Source organism: Daphnia pulicaria, chromosome 1 (genome assembly GCF_021234035.1).
Source record: "Daphnia pulicaria isolate SC F1-1A chromosome 1, SC_F0-13Bv2, whole genome shotgun sequence".
Lineage (NCBI taxonomy): Eukaryota > Metazoa > Arthropoda > Branchiopoda > Diplostraca > Daphniidae > Daphnia > Daphnia pulicaria.
The window spans coordinates 42,492,752-42,512,092 of NC_060913.1; the positions used below are offsets into that span (position 1 = coordinate 42,492,752).

Below are 19,341 nucleotides of genomic sequence, written 5' to 3' on the forward strand. Positions count from 1 at the left end.
TTCATCGCCAACGACATCCCGTATTCCCAAGCGGTCACCCTTCCAAGTACTAACGGGACTCGACGTAACTTAACTTCTGGGAGCTGACGAGACCAGGTGCGTTCTACGTGATATGGCCGTTGACATTCAAAAATGAAAATTTACCCTCCCATTCCCAATGGATGAATAGAAAATCACTTCAAAGTGATTGAAATGTTTGTTCATTGAATTCGGACTGGTAACCATCGCGAATAAAAAAACGCGATCAACTTTGAAAAACTCTCAATGGAATTCATCCAGAATCATTCCTATAGATGAATTGAACCCATCCCTGTGTCATTGAAATTTTTGATCTACGAATTTGGACTGGTAACCATCGTGATTGAAAAAAAATTTCAAGAAATTTGTTATTGAAAACAAACTATTCATCGCCAACGACATCATCCCAATGGATGGATAGAAAATCACTTCAAAGTGATAGAAATGTTTGTTCATTGAATTTGGACTGGTAAACATCGCGAATAAAAAAACGCGATCAACTTTGAAAAACTCTCAACGGAATTAATCCAGAATCATTCCTATAGATGAATTGAACCTATCCCTGTGTCATTGAAATTTTTGATCTACGAATTTGGACTGGTAACCATCGTGATTGAAAAAAAATTTCAAGAAATTTGTTATTGAAAACAAACTATTCATCGCCAACGACATCCCGTATTCCCAAGCGGTCACCCTTCCAAGTACTAACGGGACTCGACGTAACTTAACTTCTGGGAGCTGACGAGACCAGGTGCGTTCTACGTGATATGGCCGTTGACATTCAAAAATGAAAATTTACCCTCCCATTCCCAATGGATGAATAGAAAATCACTTCAAAGTGATTGAAATGTTTGTTCATTGAATTCGGACTGGTAACCATCGCGAATAAAAAAACGCGATCAACTTTGAAAAACTCTCAATGGAATTCATCCAGAATCATTCCTATAGATGAATTGAACCTATCCCTTTGTCATTGAAATTTTTGATCTACGAATTTGGACTGGTAACCATCGTGATTGAAAAAAAAATTTCAAGAAATTTGTTATTGAAAACAAACTATTCATCGCCAACGACATCCCGTATTCCCAAGCGGTCACCCTTCCAAGTACTAACGGGACTCGACGTAACTTAACTTCTGGGAGCTGACGAGACCAGGTGCGTTCTACGTGATATGGCCGTTGACATTCAAAAATGAAAATTTACCCTCCCAGTCCCAATGGATGAATAGAAAATCACTTCAAAGTGATAGAAATGTTTGTTCATTGAATTCGGACTGGTAACCATCGCGAATAAAAAAACGCGATCAACTTTGAAAAACTCTCAATGGAATTCATCCAGAATCATTCCTATAGATGAATTGAACCTATCCCTGTGTCATTGAAATTTTTGATCTACGAATTTGGACTGGTAACCATCGTGATTGAAAAAAAATTTCAAGAAATTTGTTATTGAAAACAAACTATTCATCGCCAACGACATCCCGTATTCCCAAGCGGTCACCCTTCCAAGTACTAACGGGACTCGACGTAACTTAACTTCTGGGAGCTGACGAGACCAGGTGCGTTCTACGTGATATGGCCGTTGACATTCAAAAATGAAAATTTACCCTCCCAGTCCCAATGGATGAATAGAAAATCACTTCAAAGTGATAGAAATGTTTGTTCATTGAATTCGGACTGGTAACCATCGCGAATAAAAAAACGCGATCAACTTTGAAAAACTCTCAATGGAATTCATCCAGAATCATTCCTATAGATGAATTGAACCCATCCCTGTGTCATTGAAATTTTTGATCTACGAATTTGGACTGGTAACCATCGTGATTGAAAAAAAATTTCAAGAAATTTGTTATTGAAAACAAACTATTCATCGCCAACGACATCATCCCAATGGATGAATAGAAAATCACTTCAAAGTGATAGAAATGTTTGTTCATTGAATTTGGACTGGTAAACATCGCGAATAAAAAAACGCGATCAACTTTGAAAAACTCTCAACGGAATTCATCCAGAATCATTCCTATAGATGAATTGAACCTATCCCTGTGTCATTGAAATTTTTGATCTACGAATTTGGACTGGTAACCATCGTGATTGAAAAAAAATTTCAAGAAATTTGTTATTGAAAACAAACTATTCATCGCCAACGACATCCCGTATTCCCAAGCGGTCACCCTTCCAAGTACTAACGGGACTCGACGTAACTTAACTTCTGGGAGCTGACGAGACCAGGTGCGTTCTACGTGATATGGCCGTTGACATTCAAAAATGAAAATTTACCCTCCCATTCCCAATGGATGAATAGAAAATCACTTCAAAGTGATTGAAATGTTTGTTCATTGAATTCGGACTGGTAACCATCGCGAATAAAAAAACGCGATCAACTTTGAAAAACTCTCAATGGAATTCATCCAGAATCATTCCTATAGATGAATTGAACCTATCCCTGTGTCATTGAAATTTTTGATCTACGAATTTGGACTGGTAACCATCGTGATTGAAAAAAAATTTCAAGAAATTTGTTATTGAAAACAAACTATTCTTTGCCAACGACATCCCGTATTCCCAAGCGGTCACCCTTCCAAGTACTAACGGGACTAGACGTAACTTAACTTCTGGGAGCTGACGAGACCAGGTGCGTTCTACGTGATATGGCCGTTGACATTCAAAAATGAAAATTTACCCTCCCAGTCCCAATGGATGAATAGAAAATCACTTCAAAGTGATAGAAATGTTTGTTCATTGAATTCGGACTGATAACCATCGCGAATAAAAAAACGCGATCAACTTTGAAAAACTCTCAATGGAATTCATCCAGAATCATTCCTATAGATGAATTGAACCCATCCCTGTGTCATTGAAATTTTTGATCTACGAATTTGGACTGGTAACCATCGTGATTGAAAAAAAATTCAAGAAATTTGTTATTGAAAACAAACTTTTCATCGCCAACGACATCCCGTATTCCCAAGCGGTCACCCTTCCAAGTACTAACGGGACTCGACGTAACTTAACTTCTTGGAGCTGACGAGACCAGGTGCGTTCTACGTGATATGGCCGTTGACATTCAAAAATGAAAATTTACCCTCCCATTCCCAATGGATGAATAGAAAATCACTTCAAAGTGATTGAAATGTTTGTTCATTGAATTCGGACTGGTAACCATCGCGAATAAAAAAACGCGATCAACTTTGAAAAACTCTCAATGGAATTCATCCAGAATCATTCCTATAGATGAATTGAACCTATCCATGTGTCATTGAAATTTTTGATCTACGAATTTGGACTGGTAACCATCGTGATTGAAAAAAAATTTCAAGAAATTTGTTATTGAAAACAAACTATTCATCGCCAACGACATCCCGTATTCCCAAGCGGTCACCCTTCCAAGTACTAACGGGACTCGACGTAACTTAACTTCTGGGAGCTGACGAGACCAGGTGCGTTCTACGTGATATGGCCGTTGACATTCAAAAATGAAAATTTACCCTCCCAGTCCCAATGGATGAATAGAAAATCACTTCAAAGTGATAGAAATGTTTGTTCGTTGAATTTGGACTGGTAACCATCGCGAATAAAAAAACGCGATAAACTTTGAAAAACTCTCAATGGAATTCATCCAGAATCATTCCTATAGATGAATTGAACCTATCCCTGTGTCATTGAAATTTTTGATCTAAGAATTTGGACTGGTAACCATCGTGATTGAAAAAAAATTTCAAGAAATTTGTTATTGAAAACAAACTATTCATCGCCAACGACATCCCGTATTCCCAAGCGGTCACCCTTCCAAGTACTAACGGGACTCGACGTAACTTAACTTCTGGGAGCTGACGAGACCAGGTGCGTTCTACGTGATATGGCCGTTGACATTCAAAAATGAAAATTTACCCTCCCATTCCCAATGGATGAATAGAAAATCACTTCAAAGTGATAGAAATGTTTGTTCATTGAATTCGGACTGGTAACCATCGCGAATAAAAAAACGCGATCAACTTTGAAAAACTCTCAATGGAATTCATCCAGAATCATTCCTATAGATGAATTGAACCCATCCCTGTGTCATTGAAATTTTTGATCTACGAATTTGGACTGGTAACCATCGTGATTGAAAAAAAATTCAAGAAATTTGTTATTGAAAACAAAATTTTCATCGCCAACGACATCCCGTATTCCCAAGCGGTCACCCTTCCAAGTACTAACGGGACTCGACGTAACTTAACTTCTGGGAGCTGACGAGACCAGGTGCGTTCTACGTGATATGGCCGTTGACATTCAAAAATGAAAATTTACCCTCCCAGTCCCAATGGATGAATAGAAAATCACTTCAAAGTGATAGAAATGTTTGTTCATTGAATTCGGACTGGTAACCATCGCGAATAAAAAAACGCGATCAACTTTGAAAAACTCTCAATGGAATTCATCCAGAATCATTCCTATAGATGAATTGAACCCATCCCTGTGTCATTGAAATTTTTGATCTACGAATTTGGACTGGTAACCATCGTGATTGAAAAAAAATTTCAAGAAATTTGTTATTGAAAACAAACTATTCATCGCCAACGACATCATCCCAATGGATGAATAGAAAATCACTTCAAAGTGATAGAAATGTTTGTTCATTGAATTTGGACTGGTAAACATCGCGAATAAAAAAACGCGATCAACTTTGAAAAACTCTCAACGGAATTCATCCAGAATCATTCCTATAGATGAATTGAACCTATCCCTGTGTCATTGAAATTTTTGATCTACGAATTTGGACTGGTAACCATCGTGATTGAAAAAAAATTTCAAGAAATTTGTTATTGAAAACAAACTATTCATCGCCAACGACATCATCCCAATGGATGAATAGAAAATCACTTCAAAGTGATAGAAATGTTTGTTCATTGAATTTGGACTGGTAAACATCGCGAATAAAAAAACGCGATCAACTTTGAAAAACTCTCAACGGAATTCATCCAGAATCATTCCTATAGATGAATTGAACCTATCCCTGTGTCATTGAAATTTTTGATCTACGAATTTGGACTGGTAACCATCGTGATTGAAAAAAAATTTCAAGAAATTTGTTATTGAAAACAAACTATTCATCGCCAACGACATCTCGTATTCCCAAGCGGTCACCCTTCCAAGTACTAACGGGACTCGACGTAACTTAACTTCTGGGAGCTGACGAGACCAGGTGCGTTCTACGTGATATGGCCGTTGACATTCAAAAATGAAAATTTACCCTCCCATTCCCAATGGATGAATAGAAAATCACTTCAAAGTGATTGAAATGTTTGTTCATTGAATTCGGACTGGTAACCATCGCGAATAAAAAAACGCGATCAACTTTGAAAAACTCTCAATGGAATTCATCCAGAATCATTCCTATAGATGAATTGAACCTATCCCTGTGTCATTGAAATTTTTGATCTACGAATTTGGACTGGTAACCATCGTGATTGAAAAAAAATTTCAAGAAATTTGTTATTGAAAACAAACTATTCTTTGCCAACGACATCCCGTATTCCCAAGCGGTCACCCTTCCAAGTACTAACGGGACTAGACGTAACTTAACTTCTGGGAGCTGACGAGACCAGGTGCGTTCTACGTGATATGGCCGTTGACATTCAAAAATGAAAATTTACCCTCCCAGTCCCAATGGATGAATAGAAAATCACTTCAAAGTGATAGAAATGTTTGTTCATTGAATTCGGACTGGTAACCATCGCGAATAAAAAAACGCGATCAACTTTGAAAAACTCTCAATGGAATTCATCCAGAATCATTCCTATAGATGAATTGAACCTATCCCTGTGTCATTAAAATTTTTGATCTAGGAATTTGGACTGGTAACCATCGTGATTGAAAAAAAATTTCAAGAAATTTATTATTGAAAACAAACTATTCATCGCCAACGACATCCCGTATTCCCAAGCGGTCACCCTTCCAAGTACTAACGGGACTCGACGTAACTTAACTTCTGGGAGCTGACGAGACCAGGTGCGTTCTACGTGATATGGCCGTTGACATTCAAAAATGAAAATTTACCCTCCCATTCCCAATGGATGAATAGAAAATCACTTCAAAGTGATTGAAATGTTTGTTCATTGAATTCGGACTGGTAACCATCGCGAATAAAAAAACGCGATCAACTTTGAAAAACTCTCAATGGAATTCATCCAGAATCATTCCTATAGATGAATTGAACCTATCCATGTGTCATTGAAATTTTTGATCTACGAATTTGGACTGGTAACCATCGTGATTGAAAAAAAATTTCAAGAAATTTGTTATTGAAAACAAACTATTCATCGCCAACGACATCCCGTATTCCCAAGCGGTCACCCTTCCAAGTACTAACGGGACTCGACGTAACTTAACTTCTGGGAGCTGACGAGACCAGGTGCGTTCTACGTGATATGGCCGTTGACATTCAAAAATGAAAATTTACCCTCCCAGTCCCAATGGATGAATAGAAAATCACTTCAAAGTGATTGAAATGTTTGTTCATTGAATTCGGACTGGTAACCATCGGGAATAAAAAAACGCGATCAACTTTGAAAAACTCTCAATGGAATTCATCCAGAATCATTCCTATAGATGAATTGAACCTATCCCTGTGTCATTGAAATTTTTGATCTACGAATTTGGACTGGTAACCATCGTGATTGAAAAAAAATTTCAAGAAATTTGTTATTGAAAACAAACTATTCTTTGCCAACGACATCCCGTATTCCCAAGCGGTCACCCTTCCAAGTACTAACGGGACTAGACGTAACTTAACTTCTGGGAGCTGACGAGACCAGGTGCGTTCTACGTGATATGGCCGTTGACATTCAAAAATGAAAATTTACCCTCCCAGTCCCAATGGATGAATAGAAAATCACTTCAAAGTGATAGAAATGTTTGTTCATTGAATTCGGACTGGTAACCATCGCGAATAAAAAAACGCGATCAACTTTGAAAAACTCTCAATGGAATTCATCCAGAATCATTCCTATAGATGAATTGAACCTATCCCTGTGTCATTAAAATTTTTGATCTAGGAATTTGGACTGGTAACCATCGTGATTGAAAAAAAATTTCAAGAAATTTATTATTGAAAACAAACTATTCATCGCCAACGACATCCCGTATTCCCAAGCGGTCACCCTTCCAAGTACTAACGGGACTCGACGTAACTTAACTTCTGGGAGCTGACGAGACCAGGTGCGTTCTACGTGATATGGCCGTTGACATTCAAAAATGAAAATTTACCCTCCCATTCCCAATGGATGAATAGAAAATCACTTCAAAGTGATTGAAATGTTTGTTCATTGAATTCGGACTGGTAACCATCGCGAATAAAAAAACGCGATCAACTTTGAAAAACTCTCAATGGAATTCATCCAGAATCATTCCTATAGATGAATTGAACCTATCCATGTGTCATTGAAATTTTTGATCTACGAATTTGGACTGGTAACCATCGTGATTGAAAAAAAATTTCAAGAAATTTGTTATTGAAAACAAACTATTCATCGCCAACGACATCCCGTATTCCCAAGCGGTCACCCTTCCAAGTACTAACGGGACTCGACGTAACTTAACTTCTGGGAGCTGACGAGACCAGGTGCGTTCTACGTGATATGGCCGTTGACATTCAAAAATGAAAATTTACCCTCCCAGTCCCAATGGATGAATAGAAAATCACTTCAAAGTGATAGAAATGTTTGTTCGTTGAATTTGGACTGGTAACCATCGCGAATAAAAAAACGCGATAAACTTTGAAAAACTCTCAATGGAATTCATCCAGAATCATTCCTATAGATGAATTGAACCTATCCCTGTGTCATTGAAATTTTTGATCTAAGAATTTGGACTGGTAACCATCGTGATTGAAAAAAAATTTCAAGAAATTTGTTATTGAAAACAAACTATTCATCGCCAACGACATCCCGTATTCCCAAGCGGTCACCCTTCCAAGTACTAACGGGACTCGACGTAACTTAACTTCTGGGAGCTGACGAGACCAGGTGCGTTCTACGTGATATGGCCGTTGACATTCAAAAATGAAAATTTACCCTCCCATTCCCAATGGATGAATAGAAAATCACTTCAAAGTGATTGAAATGTTTGTTCATTGAATTCGGACTGGTAACCATCGGGAATAAAAAAACGCGATCAACTTTGAAAAACTCTCAATGGAATTCATCCAGAATCATTCCTATAGATGAATTGAACCTATCCCTTTGTCATTGAAATTTTTGATCTACGAATTTGGACTGGTAACCATCGTGATTGAAAAAAAATTTCAAGAAATTTGTTATTGAAAACAAACTATTCATCGCCAACGACATCCCGTATTCCCAAGCGGTCACCCTTCCAAGTACTAACGGGACTCGACGTAACTTAACTTCTGGGAGCTGACGAGACCAGGTGCGTTCTACGTGATATGGCCGTTGACATTCAAAAATGAAAATTTACCCTCCCATTCCCAATGGATGAATAGAAAATCACTTCAAAGTGATTGAAATGTTTGTTCATTGAATTCGGACTGGTAACCATCGGGAATAAAAAAACGCGATCAACTTTGAAAAACTCTCAATGGAATTCATCCAGAATCATTCCTATAGATGAATTGAACCTATCCCTTTGTCATTGAAATTTTTGATCTACGAATTTGGACTGGTAACCATCGTGATTGAAAAAAAATTTCAAGAAATTTGTTATTGAAAACAAACTATTCATCGCCAACGACATCCCGTATTCCCAAGCGGTCACCCTTCCAAGTACTAACGGGACTCGACGTAACTTAACTTCTGGGAGCTGACGAGACCAGGTGCGTTCTACGTGATATGGCCGTTGACATTTAAAAATGAAAATTTACCCTCCCATTCCCAATGGATGAATAGAAAATCACTTCAAAGTGATTGAAATGTTTGTTCATTGAATTCGGACTGGTAACCATCGCGAATAAAAAAACGCGATCAACTTTGAAAAACTCTCAATGGAATTCATCCAGAATCATTCCTATAGATGAATTGAACCTATCCCTGTGTCATTGAAATTTTTGATCTAAGAATTTGGACTGGTAACCATCGTGATTGAAAAAAAATTTCAAGAAATTTGTTATTGAAAACAAACTATTCATCGCCAACGACATCCCGTATTCCCAAGCGGTCACCCTTCCAAGTACTAACGGGACTCGACGTAACTTAACTTCTGGGAGCTGACGAGACCAGGTGCGTTCTACGTGATATGGCCGTTGACATTCAAAAATGAAAATTTACCCTCCCATTCCCAATGGATGAATAGAAAATCACTTCAAAGTGATTGAAATGTTTGTTCATTGAATTCGGACTGGTAACCATCGCGAATAAAAAAACGCGATCAACTTTGAAAAACTCTCAATGGAATTCATCCAGAATCATTCCTATAGATGAATTGAACCTATCCCTGTGTCATTGAAATTTTTGATCTACGAATTTGGACTGGTAACCATCGTGATTGAAAAAAAATTTCAAGAAATTTGTTATTGAAAACAAACTATTCATCGCCAACGACATCATCCCAATGGATGAATAGAAAATCACTTCAAAGTGATAGAAATGTTTGTTCATTGAATTTGGACTGGTAAACATCGCGAATAAAAAAACGCGATCAACTTTGAAAAACTCTCAACGGAATTCATCCAGAATCATTCCTATAGATGAATTGAACCTATCCCTGTGTCATTGAAATTTTTGATCTACGAATTTGGACTGGTAACCATCGTGATTGAAAAAAAATTTCAAGAAATTTGTTATTGAAAACAAACTATTCATCGCCAACGACATCCCGTATTCCCAAGCGGTCACCCTTCCAAGTACTAACGGGACTCGACGTAACTTAACTTCTGGGAGCTGACGAGACCAGGTGCGTTCTACGTGATATGGCCGTTGACATTCAAAAATGAAAATTTACCCTCCCATTCCCAATGGATGAATAGAAAATCACTTCAAAGTGATTGAAATGTTTGTTCATTGAATTCGGACTGGTAACCATCGCGAATAAAAAAACGCGATCAACTTTGAAAAACTCTCAATGGAATTCATCCAGAATCATTCCTATAGATGAATTGAACCTATCCATGTGTCATTGAAATTTTTGATCTACGAATTTGGACTGGTAACCATCGTGATTGAAAAAAAATTTCAAGAAATTTGTTATTGAAAACAAACTATTCATCGCCAACGACATCCCGTATTCCCAAGCGGTCACCCTTCCAAGTACTAACGGGACTCGACGTAACTTAACTTCTGGGAGCTGACGAGACCAGGTGCGTTCTACGTGATATGGCCGTTGACATTCAAAAATGAAAATTTACCCTCCCATTCCCAATGGATGAATAGAAAATCACTTCAAAGTGATAGAAATGTTTGTTCATTGAATTCGGACTGGTAACCATCGCGAATAAAAAAACGCGATCAACTTTGAAAAACTCTCAATGGAATTCATCCAGAATCATTCCTATAGATGAATTGAACCCATCCCTGTGTCATTGAAATTTTTGATCTACGAATTTGGACTGGTAACCATCGTGATTGAAAAAAAATTCAAGAAATTTGTTATTGAAAACAAAATTTTCATCGCCAACGACATCCCGTATTCCCAAGCGGTCACCCTTCCAAGTACTAACGGGACTCGACGTAACTTAACTTCTTGGAGCTGACGAGACCAGGTGCGTTCTACGTGATATGGCCGTTGACATTCAAAAATGAAAATTTACCCTCCCAGTCCCAATGGATGAATAGAAAATCACTTCAAAGTGATAGAAATGTTTGTTCGTTGAATTTGGACTGGTAACCATCGCGAATAAAAAAACGCGATAAACTTTGAAAAACTCTCAATGGAATTCATCCAGAATCATTCCTATAGATGAATTGAACCTATCCCTGTGTCATTGAAATTTTTGATCTACGAATTTGGACTGGTAACCATCGTGATTGAAAAAAAATTTCAAGAAATTTGTTATTGAAAACAAACTATTCGTCGCCAACGACATCCCGTATTCCCAAGCGGTCACCCTTCCAAGTACTAACGGGACTCGACGTAACTTAACTTCTAATCTGACGAGACCAGGTGCGTTCTACGTGATATGGCCGTTGACATTCAAAAATGAAAATTTACCCTCCCAGTCCCAATGGATGAATAGAAAATCACTTCAAAGTGATAGAAATGTTTGTTCGTTGAATTTGGACTGGTAACCATCGCGAATAAAAAAACGCGATAAACTTTGAAAAACTCTCAATGGAATTCATCCAGAATCATTCCTATAGATGAATTGAACCTATCCCTGTGTCATTGAAATTTTTGATCTAAGAATTTGGACTGGTAACCATCGTGATTGAAAAAAAATTTCAAGAAATTTGTTATTGAAAACAAACTATTCATCGCCAACGACATCCCGTATTCCCAAGCGGTCACCCTTCCAAGTACTAACGGGACTCGACGTAACTTAACTTCTGGGAGCTGACGAGACCAGGTGCGTTCTACGTGATATGGCCGTTGACATTCAAAAATGAAAATTTACCCTCCCATTCCCAATGGATGAATAGAAAATCACTTCAAAGTGATAGAAATGTTTGTTCATTGAATTCGGACTGGTAACCATCGCGAATAAAAAAACGCGATCAACTTTGAAAAACTCTCAATGGAATTCATCCAGAATCATTCCTATAGATGAATTGAACCCATCCCTGTGTCATTGAAATTTTTGATCTACGAATTTGGACTGGTAACCATCGTGATTGAAAAAAAATTCAAGAAATTTGTTATTGAAAACAAAATTTTCATCGCCAACGACATCCCGTATTCCCAAGCGGTCACCCTTCCAAGTACTAACGGGACTCGACGTAACTTAACTTCTTGGAGCTGACGAGACCAGGTGCGTTCTACGTGATATGGCCGTTGACATTCAAAAATGAAAATTTACCCTCCCAGTCCCAATGGATGAATAGAAAATCACTTCAAAGTGATAGAAATGTTTGTTCATTGAATTCGGACTGGTAACCATCGCGAATAAAAAAACGCGATCAACTTTGAAAAACTCTCAATGGAATTCATCCAGAATCATTCCTATAGATGAATTGAACCCATCCCTGTGTCATTGAAATTTTTGATCTACGAATTTGGACTGGTAACCATCGTGATTGAAAAAAAATTCAAGAAATTTGTTATTGAAAACAAACTTTTCATCGCCAACGACATCCCGTATTCCCAAGCGGTCACCCTTCCAAGTACTAACGGGACTCGACGTAACTTAACTTCTTGGAGCTGACGAGACCAGGTGCGTTCTACGTGATATGGCCGTTGACATTCAAAAATGAAAATTTACCCTCCCAGTCCCAATGGATGAATAGAAAATCACTTCAAAGTGATTGAAATGTTTGTTCATTGAATTCGGACTGGTAACCATCGCGAATAAAAAAACGCGATCAACTTTGAAAAACTCTCAATGGAATTCATCCAGAATCATTCCTATAGATGAATTGAACCCATCCCTGTGTCATTGAAATTTTTGATCTACGAATTTGGACTGGTAACCATCGTGATTGAAAAAAAATTTCAAGAAATTTGTTATTGAAAACAAACTATTCATCGCCAACGACATCATCCCAATGGATGAATAGAAAATCACTTCAAAGTGATAGAAATGTTTGTTCATTGAATTTGGACTGGTAAACATCGCGAATAAAAAAACGCGATCAACTTTGAAAAACTCTCAACGGAATTCATCCAGAATCATTCCTATAGATGAATTGAACCTATCCCTGTGTCATTGAAATTTTTGATCTACGAATTTGGACTGGTAACCATCGTGATTGAAAAAAAATTTCAAGAAATTTGTTATTGAAAACAAACTATTCATCGCCAACGACATCCCGTATTCCCAAGCGGTCACCCTTCCAAGTACTAACGGGACTCGACGTAACTTAACTTCTGGGAGCTGACGAGACCAGGTGCGTTCTACGTGATATGGCCGTTGACATTCAAAAATGAAAATTTACCCTCCCAGTCCCAATGGATGAATAGAAAATCACTTCAAAGTGATAGAAATGTTTGTTCGTTGAATTTGGACTGGTAACCATCGCGAATAAAAAAACGCGATAAACTTTGAAAAACTCTCAATGGAATTCATCCAGAATCATTCCTATAGATGAATTGAACCTATCCCTGTGTCATTGAAATTTTTGATCTAAGAATTTGGACTGGTAACCATCGTGATTGAAAAAAAATTTCAAGAAATTTGTTATTGAAAACAAACTATTCATCGCCAACGACATCCCGTATTCCCAAGCGGTCACCCTTCCAAGTACTAACGGGACTCGACGTAACTTAACTTCTGGGAGCTGACGAGACCAGGTGCGTTCTACGTGATATGGCCGTTGACATTCAAAAATGAAAATTTACCCTCCCATTCCCAATGGATGAATAGAAAATCACTTCAAAGTGATAGAAATGTTTGTTCATTGAATTCGGACTGGTAACCATCGCGAATAAAAAAACGCGATCAACTTTGAAAAACTCTCAATGGAATTCATCCAGAATCATTCCTATAGATGAATTGAACCCATCCCTGTGTCATTGAAATTTTTGATCTACGAATTTGGACTGGTAACCATCGTGATTGAAAAAAAATTCAAGAAATTTGTTATTGAAAACAAAATTTTCATCGCCAACGACATCCCGTATTCCCAAGCGGTCACCCTTCCAAGTACTAACGGGACTCGACGTAACTTAACTTCTTGGAGCTGACGAGACCAGGTGCGTTCTACGTGATATGGCCGTTGACATTCAAAAATGAAAATTTACCCTCCCAGTCCCAATGGATGAATAGAAAATCACTTCAAAGTGATAGAAATGTTTGTTCATTGAATTCGGACTGGTAACCATCGCGAATAAAAAAACGCGATCAACTTTGAAAAACTCTCAATGGAATTCATCCAGAATCATTCCTATAGATGAATTGAACCCATCCCTGTGTCATTGAAATTTTTGATCTACGAATTTGGACTGGTAACCATCGTGATTGAAAAAAAATTCAAGAAATTTGTTATTGAAAACAAACTTTTCATCGCCAACGACATCCCGTATTCCCAAGCGGTCACCCTTCCAAGTACTAACGGGACTCGACGTAACTTAACTTCTTGGAGCTGACGAGACCAGGTGCGTTCTACGTGATATGGCCGTTGACATTCAAAAATGAAAATTTACCCTCCCAGTCCCAATGGATGAATAGAAAATCACTTCAAAGTGATTGAAATGTTTGTTCATTGAATTCGGACTGGTAACCATCGCGAATAAAAAAACGCGATCAACTTTGAAAAACTCTCAATGGAATTCATCCAGAATCATTCCTATAGATGAATTGAACCCATCCCTGTGTCATTGAAATTTTTGATCTACGAATTTGGACTGGTAACCATCGTGATTGAAAAAAAATTTCAAGAAATTTGTTATTGAAAACAAACTATTCATCGCCAACGACATCATCCCAATGGATGAATAGAAAATCACTTCAAAGTGATAGAAATGTTTGTTCATTGAATTTGGACTGGTAAACATCGCGAATAAAAAAACGCGATCAACTTTGAAAAACTCTCAACGGAATTCATCCAGAATCATTCCTATAGATGAATTGAACCTATCCCTGTGTCATTGAAATTTTTGATCTACGAATTTGGACTGGTAACCATCGTGATTGAAAAAAAATTTCAAGAAATTTGTTATTGAAAACAAACTATTCATCGCCAACGACATCCCGTATTCCCAAGCGGTCACCCTTCCAAGTACTAACGGGACTCGACGTAACTTAACTTCTGGGAGCTGACGAGACCAGGTGCGTTCTACGTGATATGGCCGTTGACATTCAAAAATGAAAATTTACCCTCCCATTCCCAATGGATGAATAGAAAATCACTTCAAAGTGATTGAAATGTTTGTTCATTGAATTCGGACTGGTAACCATCGCGAATAAAAAAACGCGATCAACTTTGAAAAACTCTCAATGGAATTCATCCAGAATCATTCCTATAGATGAATTGAACCTATCCATGTGTCATTGAAATTTTTGATCTACGAATTTGGACTGGTAACCATCGTGATTGAAAAAAAATTTCAAGAAATTTGTTATTGAAAACAAACTATTCATCGCCAACGACATCCCGTATTCCCAAGCGGTCACCCTTCCAAGTACTAACGGGACTCGACGTAACTTAACTTCTGGGAGCTGACGAGACCAGGTGCGTTCTACGTGATATGGCCGTTGACATTCAAAAATGAAAATTTACCCTCCCATTCCCAATGGATGAATAGAAAATCACTTCAAAGTGATAGAAATGTTTGTTCATTGAATTCGGACTGGTAACCATCGCGAATAAAAAAACGCGATCAACTTTGAAAAACTCTCAATGGAATTCATCCAGAATCATTCCTATAGATGAATTGAACCCATCCCTGTGTCATTGAAATTTTTGATCTACGAATTTGGACTGGTAACCATCGTGATTGAAAAAAAATTCAAGAAATTTGTTATTGAAAACAAACTTTTCATCGCCAACGACATCCCGTATTCCCAAGCGGTCACCCTTCCAAGTACTAACGGGACTCGACGTAACTTAACTTCTTGGAGCTGACGAGACCAGGTGCGTTCTACGTGATATGGCCGTTGACATTCAAAAATGAAAATTTACCCTCCCATTCCCAATGGATGAATAGAAAATCACTTCAAAGTGATTGAAATGTTTGTTCATTGAATTCGGACTGGTAACCATCGCGAATAAAAAAACGCGATCAACTTTGAAAAACTCTCAATGGAATTCATCCAGAATCATTCCTATAGATGAATTGAACCCATCCCTGTGTCATTGAAATTTTTGATCTACGAATTTGGACTGGTAACCATCGTGATTGAAAAAAAATTTCAAGAAATTTGTTATTGAAAACAAACTATTCATCGCCAACGACATCCCGTATTCCCAAGCGGTCACCCTTCCAAGTACTAACGGGACTCGACGTAACTTAACTTCTGGGAGCTGACGAGACCAGGTGCGTTCTACGTGATATGGCCGTTGACATTCAAAAATGAAAATTTACCCTCCCATTCCCAATGGATGAATAGAAAATCACTTCAAAGTGATAGAAATGTTTGTTCATTGAATTCGGACTGGTAACCATCGCGAATAAAAAAACGCGATCAACTTTGAAAAACTCTCAATGGAATTCATCCAGAATCATTCCTATAGATGAATTGAACCCATCCCTGTGTCATTGAAATTTTTGATCTACGAATTTGGACTGGTAACCATCGTGATTGAAAAAAAATTCAAGAAATTTGTTATTGAAAACAAACTTTTCATCGCCAACGACATCCCGTATTCCCAAGCGGTCACCCTTCCAAGTACTAACGGGACTCGACGTAACTTAACTTCTTGGAGCTGACGAGACCAGGTGCGTTCTACGTGATATGGCCGTTGACATTCAAAAATGAAAATTTACCCTCCCATTCCCAATGGATGAATAGAAAATCACTTCAAAGTGATTGAAATGTTTGTTCATTGAATTCGGACTGGTAACCATCGCGAATAAAAAAACGCGATCAACTTTGAAAAACTCTCAATGGAATTCATCCAGAATCATTCCTATAGATGAATTGAACCCATCCCTGTGTCATTGAAATTTTTGATCTACGAATTTGGACTGGTAACCATCGTGATTGAAAAAAAATTTCAAGAAATTTGTTATTGAAAACAAACTATTCATCGCCAACGACATCATCCCAATGGATGGATAGAAAATCACTTCAAAGTGATAGAAATGTTTGTTCATTGAATTTGGACTGGTAAACATCGCGAATAAAAAAACGCGATCAACTTTGAAAAACTCTCAACGGAATTCATCCAGAATCATTCCTATAGATGAATTGAACCTATCCCTGTGTCATTGAAATTTTTGATCTACGAATTTGGACTGGTAACCATCGTGATTGAAAAAAAATTTCAAGAAATTTGTTATTGAAAACAAACTATTCATCGCCAACGACATCCCGTATTCCCAAGCGGTCACCCTTCCAAGTACTAACGGGACTCGACGTAACTTAACTTCTGGGAGCTGACGAGACCAGGTGCGTTCTACGTGATATGGCCGTTGACATTCAAAAATGAAAATTTACCCTCCCATTCCCAATGGATGAATAGAAAATCACTTCAAAGTGATTGAAATGTTTGTTCATTGAATTCGGACTGGTAACCATCGCGAATAAAAAAACGCGATCAACTTTGAAAAACTCTCAATGGAATTCATCCAGAATCATTCCTATAGATGAATTGAACCTATCCCTGTGTCATTGAAATTTTTGATCTAAGAATTTGGACTGGTAACCATCGTGATTGAAAAAAAATTTCAAGAAATTTGTTATTGAAAACAAACTATTCATCGCCAACGACATCCCGTATTCCCAAGCGGTCACCCTTCCAAGTACTAACGGGACTCGACGTAACTTAACTTCTGGGAGCTGACGAGACCAGGTGCGTTCTACGTGATATGGCCGTTGACATTCAAAAATGAAAATTTACCCTCCCATTCCCAATGGATGAATAGAAAATCACTTCAAAGTGATAGAAATGTTTGTTCATTGAATTCGGACTGGTAACCATCGCGAATAAAAAAACGCGATCAACTTTGAAAAACTCTCAATGGAATTCATCCAGAATCATTCCTATAGATGAATTGAACCCATCCCTGTGTCATTGAAATTTTTGATCTACGAATTTGGACTGGTAACCATCGTGATTGAAAAAAAATTCAAGAAATTTGTTATTGAAAACAAACTTTTCATCGCCAACGACATCCCGTATTCCCAAGCGGTCACCCTTCCAAGTACTAACGGGACTCGACGTAACTTAACTTCTTGGAGCTGACGAGACCAGGTGCGTTCTACGTGATATGGCCGTTGACATTCAAAAATGAAAATTTACCCTCCCATTCCCAATGGATGAATAGAAAATCACTTCAAAGTGATTGAAATGTTTGTTCATTGAATTCGGACTGGTAACCATCGCGAATAAAAAAACGCGATCAACTTTGAAAAACTCTCAATGGAATTCATCCAGAATCATTCCTATAGATGAATTGAACCCATCCCTGTGTCATTGAAATTTTTGATCTACGAATTTGGACTGGTAACCATCGTGATTGAAAAAAAATTTCAAGAAATTTGTTATTGAAAACAAACTATTCATCGCCAACGACATCCCGTATTCCCAAGCGGTCACCCTTCCAAGTACTAACGGGACTCGACGTAACTTAACTTCTGGGAGCTGACGAGACCAGGTGCGTTCTACGTGATATGGCCGTTGACATTCAAAAATGAAAATTTACCCTCCCATTCCCAATGGATGAATAGAAAATCACTTCAAAGTGATAGAAATGTTTGTTCATTGAATTCGGACTGGTAACCATCGCGAATAAAAAAACGCGATCAACTTTGAAAAACTCTCAATGGAATTCATCCAGAATCATTCCTATAGATGAATTGAACCCATCCCTGTGTCATTGAAATTTTTGATCTACGAATTTGGACTGGTAACCATCGTGATTGAAAAAAAATTCAAGAAATTTGTTATTGAAAACAAACTTTTCATCGCCAACGACATCCCGTATTCCCAAGCGGTCACCCTTCCAAGTACTAACGGGACTCGACGTAACTTAACTTCTTGGAGCTGACGAGACCAGGTGCGTTCTACGTGATATGGCCGTTGACATTCAAAAATGAAAATTTACCCTCCCATTCCCAATGGATGAATAGAAAATCACTTCAAAGTGATTGAAATGTTTGTTCATTGAATTCGGACTGGTAACCATCGCGAATAAAAAAACGCGATCAACTTTGAAAAACTCTCAATGGAATTCATCCAGAATCATTCCTATAGATGAATTGAACCCATCCCTGTGTCATTGAAATTTTTGATCTACGAATTTGGACTGGTAACCATCGTGATTGAAAAAAAATTTCAAGAAATTTGTTATTGAAAACAAACTATTCATCGCCAACGACATCATCCCAATGGATGGATAGAAAATCACTTCAAAGTGATAGAAATGTTTGTTCATTGAATTTGGACTGGTAAACATCGCGAATAAAAAAACGCGATCAACTTTGAAAAACTCTCAACGGAATTCATCCAGAATCATTCCTATAGATGAATTGAACCTATCCCTGTGTCATTGAAATTTTTGATCTACGAATTTGGACTGGTAACCATCGTGATTGAAAAAAAATTTCAAGAAATTTGTTATTGAAAACAAA

General features: G+C 37.7%; 1 non-coding gene and 41 pseudogenes across 1 annotated transcript; all 42 read right to left on the reverse strand.

Moving 5' to 3' along the window:
• Nucleotides 1-5: 5 nt before the first annotated feature.
• On the reverse strand, nucleotides 6-124 carry LOC124321433 (annotated as a pseudogene).
• Nucleotides 125-678: 554 nt separating this feature from the next.
• On the reverse strand, nucleotides 679-797 carry LOC124321434 (annotated as a pseudogene).
• A 285-nt stretch (nucleotides 798-1,082) lies between these two features.
• LOC124321435 lies at nucleotides 1,083-1,201 on the reverse strand (annotated as a pseudogene).
• Nucleotides 1,202-1,485: 284 nt separating this feature from the next.
• On the reverse strand, nucleotides 1,486-1,604 carry LOC124321436 (annotated as a pseudogene).
• A 554-nt stretch (nucleotides 1,605-2,158) lies between these two features.
• Nucleotides 2,159-2,277, reverse strand: LOC124321437 (annotated as a pseudogene).
• Nucleotides 2,278-2,561: 284 nt separating this feature from the next.
• Nucleotides 2,562-2,680, reverse strand: LOC124321769 (annotated as a pseudogene).
• A 283-nt stretch (nucleotides 2,681-2,963) lies between these two features.
• On the reverse strand, nucleotides 2,964-3,082 carry LOC124321825 (annotated as a pseudogene).
• A 284-nt stretch (nucleotides 3,083-3,366) lies between these two features.
• Nucleotides 3,367-3,485, reverse strand: LOC124321438 (annotated as a pseudogene).
• A 284-nt stretch (nucleotides 3,486-3,769) lies between these two features.
• Nucleotides 3,770-3,888, reverse strand: LOC124321439 (annotated as a pseudogene).
• A 283-nt stretch (nucleotides 3,889-4,171) lies between these two features.
• On the reverse strand, nucleotides 4,172-4,290 carry LOC124321440 (annotated as a pseudogene).
• Nucleotides 4,291-5,114: 824 nt separating this feature from the next.
• LOC124323151 lies at nucleotides 5,115-5,233 on the reverse strand. Its single transcript, XR_006915394.1, has one exon. It is a non-coding gene; the product is annotated as a 5S ribosomal RNA (ribosomal RNA).
• Nucleotides 5,234-5,517: 284 nt separating this feature from the next.
• Nucleotides 5,518-5,636, reverse strand: LOC124321770 (annotated as a pseudogene).
• A 284-nt stretch (nucleotides 5,637-5,920) lies between these two features.
• Nucleotides 5,921-6,039, reverse strand: LOC124321442 (annotated as a pseudogene).
• Nucleotides 6,040-6,323: 284 nt separating this feature from the next.
• LOC124321443 lies at nucleotides 6,324-6,442 on the reverse strand (annotated as a pseudogene).
• Nucleotides 6,443-6,726: 284 nt separating this feature from the next.
• LOC124321771 lies at nucleotides 6,727-6,845 on the reverse strand (annotated as a pseudogene).
• A 284-nt stretch (nucleotides 6,846-7,129) lies between these two features.
• Nucleotides 7,130-7,248, reverse strand: LOC124321444 (annotated as a pseudogene).
• Nucleotides 7,249-7,532: 284 nt separating this feature from the next.
• On the reverse strand, nucleotides 7,533-7,651 carry LOC124321445 (annotated as a pseudogene).
• Nucleotides 7,652-7,935: 284 nt separating this feature from the next.
• On the reverse strand, nucleotides 7,936-8,054 carry LOC124321446 (annotated as a pseudogene).
• Nucleotides 8,055-8,338: 284 nt separating this feature from the next.
• LOC124321447 lies at nucleotides 8,339-8,457 on the reverse strand (annotated as a pseudogene).
• Nucleotides 8,458-8,741: 284 nt separating this feature from the next.
• LOC124321448 lies at nucleotides 8,742-8,860 on the reverse strand (annotated as a pseudogene).
• Nucleotides 8,861-9,144: 284 nt separating this feature from the next.
• On the reverse strand, nucleotides 9,145-9,263 carry LOC124321449 (annotated as a pseudogene).
• A 554-nt stretch (nucleotides 9,264-9,817) lies between these two features.
• LOC124321450 lies at nucleotides 9,818-9,936 on the reverse strand (annotated as a pseudogene).
• A 284-nt stretch (nucleotides 9,937-10,220) lies between these two features.
• On the reverse strand, nucleotides 10,221-10,339 carry LOC124321451 (annotated as a pseudogene).
• A 283-nt stretch (nucleotides 10,340-10,622) lies between these two features.
• Nucleotides 10,623-10,741, reverse strand: LOC124321826 (annotated as a pseudogene).
• Nucleotides 10,742-11,025: 284 nt separating this feature from the next.
• On the reverse strand, nucleotides 11,026-11,142 carry LOC124321900 (annotated as a pseudogene).
• A 284-nt stretch (nucleotides 11,143-11,426) lies between these two features.
• Nucleotides 11,427-11,545, reverse strand: LOC124321453 (annotated as a pseudogene).
• A 283-nt stretch (nucleotides 11,546-11,828) lies between these two features.
• Nucleotides 11,829-11,947, reverse strand: LOC124321827 (annotated as a pseudogene).
• Nucleotides 11,948-12,230: 283 nt separating this feature from the next.
• On the reverse strand, nucleotides 12,231-12,349 carry LOC124321828 (annotated as a pseudogene).
• Nucleotides 12,350-12,903: 554 nt separating this feature from the next.
• On the reverse strand, nucleotides 12,904-13,022 carry LOC124321454 (annotated as a pseudogene).
• A 284-nt stretch (nucleotides 13,023-13,306) lies between these two features.
• On the reverse strand, nucleotides 13,307-13,425 carry LOC124321456 (annotated as a pseudogene).
• A 283-nt stretch (nucleotides 13,426-13,708) lies between these two features.
• LOC124321829 lies at nucleotides 13,709-13,827 on the reverse strand (annotated as a pseudogene).
• Nucleotides 13,828-14,110: 283 nt separating this feature from the next.
• LOC124321830 lies at nucleotides 14,111-14,229 on the reverse strand (annotated as a pseudogene).
• A 554-nt stretch (nucleotides 14,230-14,783) lies between these two features.
• Nucleotides 14,784-14,902, reverse strand: LOC124321457 (annotated as a pseudogene).
• A 284-nt stretch (nucleotides 14,903-15,186) lies between these two features.
• On the reverse strand, nucleotides 15,187-15,305 carry LOC124321458 (annotated as a pseudogene).
• A 283-nt stretch (nucleotides 15,306-15,588) lies between these two features.
• Nucleotides 15,589-15,707, reverse strand: LOC124321832 (annotated as a pseudogene).
• A 284-nt stretch (nucleotides 15,708-15,991) lies between these two features.
• LOC124321459 lies at nucleotides 15,992-16,110 on the reverse strand (annotated as a pseudogene).
• A 283-nt stretch (nucleotides 16,111-16,393) lies between these two features.
• Nucleotides 16,394-16,512, reverse strand: LOC124321833 (annotated as a pseudogene).
• A 554-nt stretch (nucleotides 16,513-17,066) lies between these two features.
• LOC124321460 lies at nucleotides 17,067-17,185 on the reverse strand (annotated as a pseudogene).
• Nucleotides 17,186-17,469: 284 nt separating this feature from the next.
• On the reverse strand, nucleotides 17,470-17,588 carry LOC124321461 (annotated as a pseudogene).
• Nucleotides 17,589-17,871: 283 nt separating this feature from the next.
• Nucleotides 17,872-17,990, reverse strand: LOC124321834 (annotated as a pseudogene).
• A 284-nt stretch (nucleotides 17,991-18,274) lies between these two features.
• On the reverse strand, nucleotides 18,275-18,393 carry LOC124321462 (annotated as a pseudogene).
• Nucleotides 18,394-18,676: 283 nt separating this feature from the next.
• LOC124321835 lies at nucleotides 18,677-18,795 on the reverse strand (annotated as a pseudogene).
• Nucleotides 18,796-19,341: the final 546 nt, after the last annotated feature.